Source organism: Columba livia, chromosome 2 (genome assembly GCF_036013475.1).
Source record: "Columba livia isolate bColLiv1 breed racing homer chromosome 2, bColLiv1.pat.W.v2, whole genome shotgun sequence".
NCBI lineage: Eukaryota > Metazoa > Chordata > Aves > Columbiformes > Columbidae > Columba > Columba livia.
Window position 1 is genome coordinate 8,445,430 of NC_088603.1, and position 9,533 is coordinate 8,454,962.

The 9,533-nt window shown below is 39.9% G+C and overlaps 1 long non-coding RNA gene across 1 annotated transcript in view; it reads left to right on the plus strand.

Annotated features, from left to right (window-relative positions):
• Window positions 1-9,533, plus strand: part of LOC110356524 (uncharacterized) — a 91,111-nt gene that overhangs the window by 57,643 nt on the left and 23,935 nt on the right. Inside the window, exons 3-4 of the long non-coding RNA XR_002409772.2 lie at window positions 3,080-3,137; window positions 4,608-4,792. This is a non-coding gene — a long non-coding RNA (uncharacterized LOC110356524). The remainder of the gene's footprint in view (window positions 1-3,079; window positions 3,138-4,607; window positions 4,793-9,533) is intronic.

The following is a 9,533-nucleotide window of genomic DNA, read 5'->3' on the forward strand; positions in this document are numbered from 1 at the left end:
CTTCCTCATGGCCAAGATCTGGAGACTAAAGTTTGATAAACATTTCTGACAATGAGGGATGAGTTGTGTCATCCAGTGTGGTGACAATTCATAATCCTCTTGAGACTGTACATGGTTACAGCACCCGTGTTAAGAGCGTGCATTATTCATGCACATTTTCTTCGACCATCAATGGCTCAAGTCTTTGTATTTTACACTACTACATCTCTAGAATGCTACAAGACCAAAAAATACTTAATGATTACTAGGTCTTTGGATACTATGGTAATAAAGCCATATTAGTTGCCAGAAAAAATGTCAGTAATTGATTGGTGCGATGTAGCGTGAATTGGACGATAGTTTATTTTTAGGTAAGATGTTTGCATCCATTTTAGCAATGTTTCACACTTGTTCTCAGAACCCTGAAAATCTAACAAGGGCCATTTTAGAAATTAAAAATTTATGGCATGAGGCTATTTGATGCTACCATTACGGCACTTCACTGCTGTATTCCTGGATCACCAGGGGAGGAGGAGGAGGGGTGCCCTTCAAATTAGCAGCAAGCTGCACGTTGCACAGTTATGTGGCGGGAGCCGGAGTGCATTTTACTCCAGGAAAAAAAAAGGTAGTGGTGGCCAGGAAAAGCTGCTTTATATAACAGAAGTGGCAAACAGCCATTAGGTGTGCAATCAAGAGGGAGAGAAGCCTCAGGACATGACATGTCAAAACACTTAGGCTACTTTGCCACTGGATCCCAGTCACTTGAAGAGCCTGATGGCGGTGGAGACATCACACATGTTATTTGTTTTATGAGTTTATCTCTTCTTTTAGGATGGTATTGTTCTTTCACTTTCCGGTCACATCAGTTTGGCTGTGTCCTGATATTAGACAACCTCAAATTGCCTGTGCAGATAGCTTTCCTTTGATTTCTTCATTGTGCATGAAGAATAGAGTTGGAAAAGTCAAGGGCTGGGTTAATAATATGCTGCTCTTGTGCAGGTGTGCACAGCACTGCCTTTAAATTCCTGTTGGCTAAAGGATTCGAAGCCAGGTGGCTGAAACTGGGCTGCTAAATCTGCATTTAAACTCAAAATGGCCTGATTTGTGAGAAATTACAGACACAGAAATTCCCCATCCTTCTCTGGATACATTTGGGGAATTCTCATTAAAAAGACTACAATTGTAGTTGTTGCCCACAACTTTCACATTGTTAATCCTGAGGGCTTGACTAATGGTAAAGGATTGACCTCTGCGTCTCCTCTGTTGGGTACATCTGTTTGTTACAGGTGAGCTGGAATGTGAAGCAAGAGATGCTCAAGACCATATTCATGCCTTAAATCAGTAACAGAGCTCAAAGGAAAACACAGTTATGATCATTCCTACTTTCTTGCTCTATCTCTATTTGTGTAAGGCCTGGTTGATTACTGATTGTTGAAACTCCTTATTGTCATTATTTTGATCTCTCCACTTCTGCAAAAGCTACCACGTTCATTCTTAGCTTAGTTGTTTAAAAGAATGGAGATCAGAGATCCCAGTGTAAGAGTAAATAACCTTTATATATCTGTGGATGCTGGAGCACATTCTAGAGGAATGTCCAGCTCTGAGCCCATGCTCCACCTGATGGAAATGGAACAATTTCTCTCAAGCTTTTGTAAGTGTTCCTCAGACTGCACACAGGGAAAACAAGCTTTGGAAGGTGCTTCCTGATGTTACCACCACCTTCTGCTATCAGGGAAAATCACAAATTAGTATTCTAGGGTTTGACTGAAACTCTCCAAACTCTCAAATTTCCAACAGCTTTAGATGAAAATACACAAAGCTTTTCATCTTAAAAAGGGCCATTAATAGTCAAGAAAAATATCTCTGCTGTAGACTTCAGTAGGAAAATTCTGATTTCTAAAGGTAAAAAAACATTTCGAGTTTTAAGAAGTGTCTTAGATTCATGTTTAAATGAGGGATAGCTCACTCTGTACAATATGAAGACCATCTCTTCCCAACTCAGTTTTGCCATATGACGTTTCATCCAAAGCTCCTCAAAGGCTCAAAATCATGACACCTCATGCCCATTTTTTCACCTACTGCTTGAGCTGGCTTAAATCCATGAGAAACCCTTTTTAAGTTTGAATTTGGCCCCAAGTTCTGAAGCTGAAACAGCTCCAGTGCATTCCTTCTGCATGGCAGTGCACAGAAGCTGCATTTGCAAAGAAACTTGTGATGTAGTGTTTCTTAGTCCAGACATGAGACACTAAATCATGGGAAGAGAGCAGGAAGGGTTGCACTGTGACTGCAAAGTTGCTGGTGCTGCTGTGATAAGCAGGTCATACTTGGTTAAGCAAACTGTTTATTTCCACTTTTTCTGAGCAAGAGGTCGAGAGTAGTTCAATGTAATTAACAGTTAAAAGATACACAGGATGGGAAAGTATGAGGCAGTGTTTGTTTAAAGAGCTATAAAAGTGGTTAAAAAAAAAATTCCTACTAGAGAGGGAGCTATTAGAATCAGCTTTTCTTAGGAATGTTTCTGTAATAAAGTGTTGTGACTCCATAAAAGAGTGTAAAACTGTCTGAATAAAACCCAAGGAGCAGATTTCTTCATCCCACGAGCCACAAGGGACAGGAGCACCAAATATTACTCATGGTTGTTTTACCTCATGTGTGGGAAGCTGCATTTCCGCAAGTGCCCAGTGCATAATGACCCGCTGTTGTCCAGTGGCCAAAATGGAAATTTAGGAGTCTCAGTGGGGAGCTGCCCCTCCTGAAGCACCCGCATGAGAAATGTGTCTTTATAGTGCATGTAATGTAGCTCGGCACTCTGCTCTGCATCGCTTTGCTCTGGCCACAGCTGTAGCCTGTGGTAATAATAATAATTAATAACTGTAGTGCCATGACTAATAATGGTCCTTGGCATGGGTTTCCCAAGATGCAAAGCTTTTTTCATACCCTGAGGCTGTCCACTGCTATGTGCTGGTCCTTCCCCTCTGCTCCTGGGAATGAGAAAGGTCAGAGGCACAAAACCTGGAGCAGCAGGGCTGAGCCAACACTGCAGCCAAAATGGGCAGAGCCAAAATAAATGTTTGAACATAGGTGTTCTTTTTTTTTTCAGGAATACTCTTAAATATCTTTCATACCCTCGACCTCTCTTAAAATGCTGGTGTTTACTGGTAAGCACACATCTATTATTCTTGATGGAAGTTGGTTTAATGTTTATTTTCTGATAGGTCTCATTTTTAGGTTTTTTCTCTTCCCTCCCATGCATTGTCAATTGTCTCCTAAGGTAGCTTTCCTGCTCTTAAACATCATAAAATAAAAATAATAATTAAAAAATTGCTCCGTTGACATTGCAATTGGAGTAGTCATATTTCAAAAATAAAAAAGGTCAAAAAATGGCTTGTCATAGTTTAATGTGGAAATTAACGCCTATCCAGGGATCAAATGCCCTTTTTAGTTACAGAATTTGTCTTGCCCTTGCTCCTTTGCAAGCACTCACCACATTTTTTGGTGTTGTGAAAATAAAAAATAATAATAACCAGCCCAATCAAATGTTGCCAAATATATAAAATATAAGTTTTATCTGAAAAAGGGACTTTTATAACTGTAAATTTTGGCTCACTGTCAAGGATCATTTTCTATTTCACACCATTATATGAGTTTTTGGATTTGTAAGGAGAGTACAGATTCTAAAATAAAGCCCTTCTCTCTAAAAGCTTAGATTTCACACACAGTGCTTTACCATTATTGCTCAGTGGGATAAATTTCTATGTAAAATTTACACAGAGTTTTATAAACTTCGTAAGATGTTTTCTATGTCCCGAAGTCCCACAGTCTTAGGAAAAAAGGCAAATCATGTAGGTCAGGGAATACAGGAATGTTGCCACCCAAATCCAGACCTGAAATCCACCTTATGTATTAATATTACCTTGCTTCTGACACTTGCCCCTGGCAAGTGGTTCAGAGAGAAGCCAAAGAGCTTGACAGGAGACAGGCTCATTTCCTTCCCCATGCTGACCTGTAGCCACAGGAGATTGGCTTATGTCCTGATGGAGGAGGTTTCAAAACCCTTGAGCATGAAGATCTCAGGGTGGAGGGAAGATGCTGGGGGGCAGATGGGGTGCAGACATCAAGGCTTTCCACTGATTCCATGTGGATACTGGACAAGAACTGTAAATGAATTGGTTCAGGTGACACTGGGAGCCTTTTCTAGAGCCACAGATCAGATCTTCTGGGTCCACTTCAGGACCTGTCCTCCATAGAAGACAATAACTTCCACCAAGACATCAAACTGAATTGAAGTCATACACTGAATTTGATATTAATAATGAAGACATTGGCATCTCAGTCTGTGCTCAGCCAGCTGTACTGATCAGGTTCAGATCACCATCTATTTGTTGTAAAGCTATTTTGAACCCATATATTTCAGGAATAGTGAAATGACAGACGAGTCACAATGTCAAAAAAAAAAAAACAACACGATAAATCCAGACATTTCATGAGTATCTTTCATTTGAAGAAATTAATATGATGAATTAATTAGGAGGGAGTCTATTTATGTTCAAAGAATGTGAAACCATTCTCTGAAACTGTTTGAAAGATATTTCATACATTCTTTGTCATCTTCTTCCTCTCTTTTTAAGTAACTTGGCAACCTCTAGACCTGAAGATACTGGGAATAGCAGTATGCACAGGATTCACAGCTGCTCCCTGGGAAACATTTCTGTTCACTCCTATCCTTGGAAGATACGATGCTGCTAAACCCTGTTCAGTGGGTCTGAGGTCATGACCACCCCTTTACCACAAGGACATGACTGCGTGGTGGCAGGTGAGACTATACAACAGCATCTCACTGTCCCCTCTGTGCCTGTTTGCACTGTACAGCAAATGTAGAGTAATTTGAGGTACTTTCTTTTCTAAGGGTGAGCTAACCTTCAGACATACGAGCACACTGCAGATGGAGATGGAGAGAAAGCACCATTTGTGGATGTGACCAGTGCTCAGTGCTGCTGGACTTGGTGTTAGCCTGGGCACAGTCTTTGCTGGGTACAGGAGGGAAAAAAGACACAGGATGTTTTTACCAAAGGCTGTGAATTTCTGGTGGGCATTGATCACCAAATCCCAGGGTAAGAGCTGCCAACGCAAGAAAAATGTTAAAAGGCTGAACAGAGTCCTGCAGTAAGGCTCTGAGGTGGTCAGGGCTAGAAGGACAAAAACTAAGCCTCTAAGAGGCCAAGCACTGGAGCAGGGGCTCAGAGTGGTTACAAAGTCTCCATCCTTGCAGATAGCCAAAATCTACCTGGATGACACCCTAAGCAACCCTATGTAACTTTGAAGGAGGCTCCCTTTGTGCAGGGAATTGGATGAGACGAACTTGCAGAGATCCCTTCCAAATCTGAACTGTTCCACAGACCTCTCTTCTAGGCCCTAACAGACAAATTAAGGACACCTTGGGTTATAAACTGCCAAGAGACATAGAAAGGGTCACAGGGGATTTGGATCTATTTGGTGTGGTCTAAACCACCTGAATCCCTTTGGGCTGCAAACTCCTTATGCTTCCAAGAGGAGGCTGCCAAGGCAGGGTAGCTGTCTGAAAAAATGTATCCCTTGGCTCAGACATCTCAGAACATTAATTTGTGAAGAAATTAAGGCCAAACGTCCCTCAGGACTTTTCTTTGCTAGGTTCTCAGCACTTGATCCCGCTCACGGAGTAACTTCAGACAGAGCTTTAGTCAGGGAGTGTGATTATCGACATGCTTGAATTTATGCATGTGCTTATGTGCTTGGTCAGATCAGAGTGACACTGCTCAGCACCAGCCAGAATTGAGCCCTTGTTTAAGCTTACCTTTGTGGCAGGGTATTCTTAAGCTTAAAACTGAAGGTCTCTCAGAGGCAGATATTTTTATTATTTTACATTGTGGAAATGTTTACAGTGATTTGTTGTGGGGAATCAGTGTCCTGATTTTTTTTTTTTTTTGATGTGTGTGTGTCTTGTATCTTCCTAAAAAGAAATAGTTTGGCTTTGAAAATAACATTTGAGAGCGTTCACATCAAATTCACCTCTGTTTGAGATGCCACAGAGATTGTTGTTAGGTACGGGTAGTAGAGGACTTGACACAAGCATGTAAGAGGAAATGTCAAGTGAATTTTTTTTGAGAGAAAAATGTTTTCCTTTGTTTCTTCTGCCGGGCTTTATCATCAACAACAATGACAAGAACAAAAGCTTTCCATAGTTAATATTTCCATTTGTATTTGGAAGAGTAGAGGAAGAAGGGGCAGAGGAGTTTTAAACCACAGCTATGTGGAGAAAGAAATTTCCATAGTGAGGGAGAGTCAATGCCTTAATATTTGTTTGCACCTCAAAATGAAAAAAGCCTGCATTTTAAATTGTAGAAGTTCTGCAAAAAGTTGATTCAAAAATTCTGGAAAGATTTTTTTTTTCCCACAGCTTCTATGAAAATAAACATGCTGTTTGCAAGTACCATTATTGCAAAATGCTGATTCGCAAGAAGTACTTCATTCTGAAAGTCCCTATAAAAAATACAAATTAATCTTGTATTCCCTAGAAAGGAGAACTCTTCTACTTAATTGATTCCTCTGCCAGCCTCCCCCTTCCTCCTTTTCCTCATTGTGTCATCGAAGAAATAAAGTTAATTGAAAATTAGCGGTCAGCTCCACTTATATAGATCACACACAACAAATCACTGCAACAAAAGCAATGAGCAGAGATGCTGAAGCACGTGTTCCTCTCATATGCTTCTGCGCTCCCTACAGCCACCATTTCTTGAGTGCACAGACAACTTCCATCCCAACAGCCCCAGTAACAGCTTCATGGATTATGGGTGTTTTACACTTATTTAGCTTTTATTTTGCTTCCAGTGAGTCAGTGGGAGTCTTGCAATGGAGGTAAGTGGGAGTAACTCCAGGTCTTGGTAGCAAAATCATCTAAGAATTCTTCTTTTTGCAAATGTGTTGAATCTTTATGGTAGGCTGGAGATTATACTTCATTTTTTGCCAGCAGCATGCTCAAATTGGGAAGCAGGGTAGCTCTACAGCATGGATTGCAACAGGTGAAGGTTAAAATGTGGCTGTCTCTTCACCTGGTTCTAACTCCAGATCATAATTTGACCGTGTCACTGCTAACCAGGCACTTTCCTGGACCAGAATTTTATTACGGTGGCTCATTATTTCTTTCAGTTCAAAATACATACAAGAACTCTCCCCCTTACTTAGGATACTGTCATTTGATCCTACAAAAAAGAATATCTCCTGCGGCTGTGCTTATAGACAGAATATTTGATATTTATGTAGTTCTCAGAAGAATGTGAAGTTACTCTTCTATGACATAAAGGACTCTATATTGGTCATTATAAAGCACACTGAATCGCTATTTCAATGGGTGTATCACTGGTGACAACTTTAATCTGAAAGAGCGATTGAGCCACAAACAGTTTATTAAAAATTAATTTGATGCCTTGTGTAACATTGGCTCCAGTGCTGCTTTCTCTGAAGTCCTGCTTCCTTTGAAGTTTTGTCACTGTCTTCTTCAGTATCAAGATCAGATACTTCTTCTGCATAAATATTGCCATTCGGACCAGTGCTGTGTATGACCTGTTTCCTTGATCAAGATTTTTGGTCGACCCTATGCAATCAATTTGTATCTGTTGTACTGCTGAACATCTGTAGCTCAGCCACGCAGACAGGAAGACTTTCACACTTCAGGGTTGTTTTTTTTTTCCAATTTGAGAGTGTGGCTTTATTTTTTTTTCCTTTTAGCATCCTGAAATGGTTCAAGATATTGGAGTTGATAGTCTGAATGCAGTTAGAAAGAACTTTATGCTTCAGATTCTGTTTTCTTATACTATGCCATCATAATGTCCAAAGAAAATCCCCAAGTATCTATGGCAGTTGACAAAACATGCATTGCTCTTATTTATCATTAGTTTCATCCAAATGGAATAAGAATTAGAAGTCTTATTTTGTTTATAGCCTTTTCTCCCAGTCGCTGAGAGTATGTTCACATTTATCAGACCCCCCACCAAGTCACCAAGGTTGCTCTGCTGTTTTGAAATTTCATCAGTTTATGACAGAATGCTTACATTAGTGTAATTTTTCCTTCTTCCACTTTTTCTTTCTCTGAAAGCATTCCTCCTTTGGATACTTCTGAATATTGTTGTTATTATTATTCTCTAGATTGCTCTCCTGAGGCATAATAAGGTATATAAGTGTTTGTGCGTGTGTGTGTAATGCGTTTTGAATCATTGCCCAGTTTCAGTCAAATTAGTGAGAAGTGGCAAGAAACAAGGAAGAATAATGAAATTCCAAAAGGTTTTGTGGAAATGGGCACCAAGATGAACTCTGTAATTGCCCCATACCAGTTAAAGCCTGCAACCTGAAGCTCCGTGCTATTGAGTATCAGAGATCCCAAACTGAAGAGGTGCCAATGCGAGAGAAGAGAGAGAAAACACCTTTTCTCTACTCTAACCATAGGAAGTTCTGAGTCAGAGTTTGTACTTTCTTCAAGAGCAAATCAAGACAAAATGAGAAATGAGACTCCAGTACTCACAGAATTGCATTACTGTACAATTAGTGCATTCATAGAGCAGGACCACCACCTCATTTTGCTTGTCCCTGTTCAATCACTTGCTCTGATGAGGAGACCTCATAGTACAAGTAGATATGACAGAGATATAGGTGGTAGTGGGAACAAAGAGACTGAATGTGACAATTCTGCAACTTTTCTTCATCTAAGAACTTATATTCTCTACCTTCAAAAGTGATTTAAGCAATTTGAGGATCTGAGAAATGGAAATTTTATTCCTGGTACTTCATCCAAGGTCACATATAAAGAGACTGTGTAAAAGCTAGGATGAAATATCTTGAGACCTGATTAGCCACAGGACGATGTGCCTTTTTGTTTGTTCCCTCTCCTGTGGTCAGTGCAGCACCACACACTCCCACATGCTGACGCTATGGCTTTGCCACTCATATTTCAAGCATCCCAAACTACAAAGATAAAGAAAAAAAGTCCTCAGCTCCTCATTTATAATTTCTGCTCTCACAGGATCTGTCACTGAAGAATTTGTTTTCAAAGTGAGTTAAGGGAAAAATCCATCTTAATTGCTGAACTTTTCTGGTTCTTCTTTATTAGTTGAAATTAAACATATGAATTACTCAGATGTCTATAGTTTGTCAAAGATCATCATAAAGCATCTTTTTAAAGCACTTCAAGTTTTAGTGATCCTTTTCCCTTTTAGGGATAATGTGATAACAACACAATAGGAACTTGCCAAAAATGCTTTCTGGGGTGGGTAATAAATTTATGTAGTAAACATCAGCTCAAGTAATAGTGAAGGCAAAAGGCTCTATGGAGATTTGCCATGAATAGGCGTGTTCTCATCCTTGTGGATGCTTTGTTTTTACAGCTATCATATTTCACTGCCAGCACATTATAATCTGAATCCTTTTGAGACAATAAAAAAAACAGTCACACTCATTGCTTCCAAATAGTTTGCAAATTGTTCAATACATTTTGCCATTTCCCTGAAAAATCAATTCCATGTCTCTAT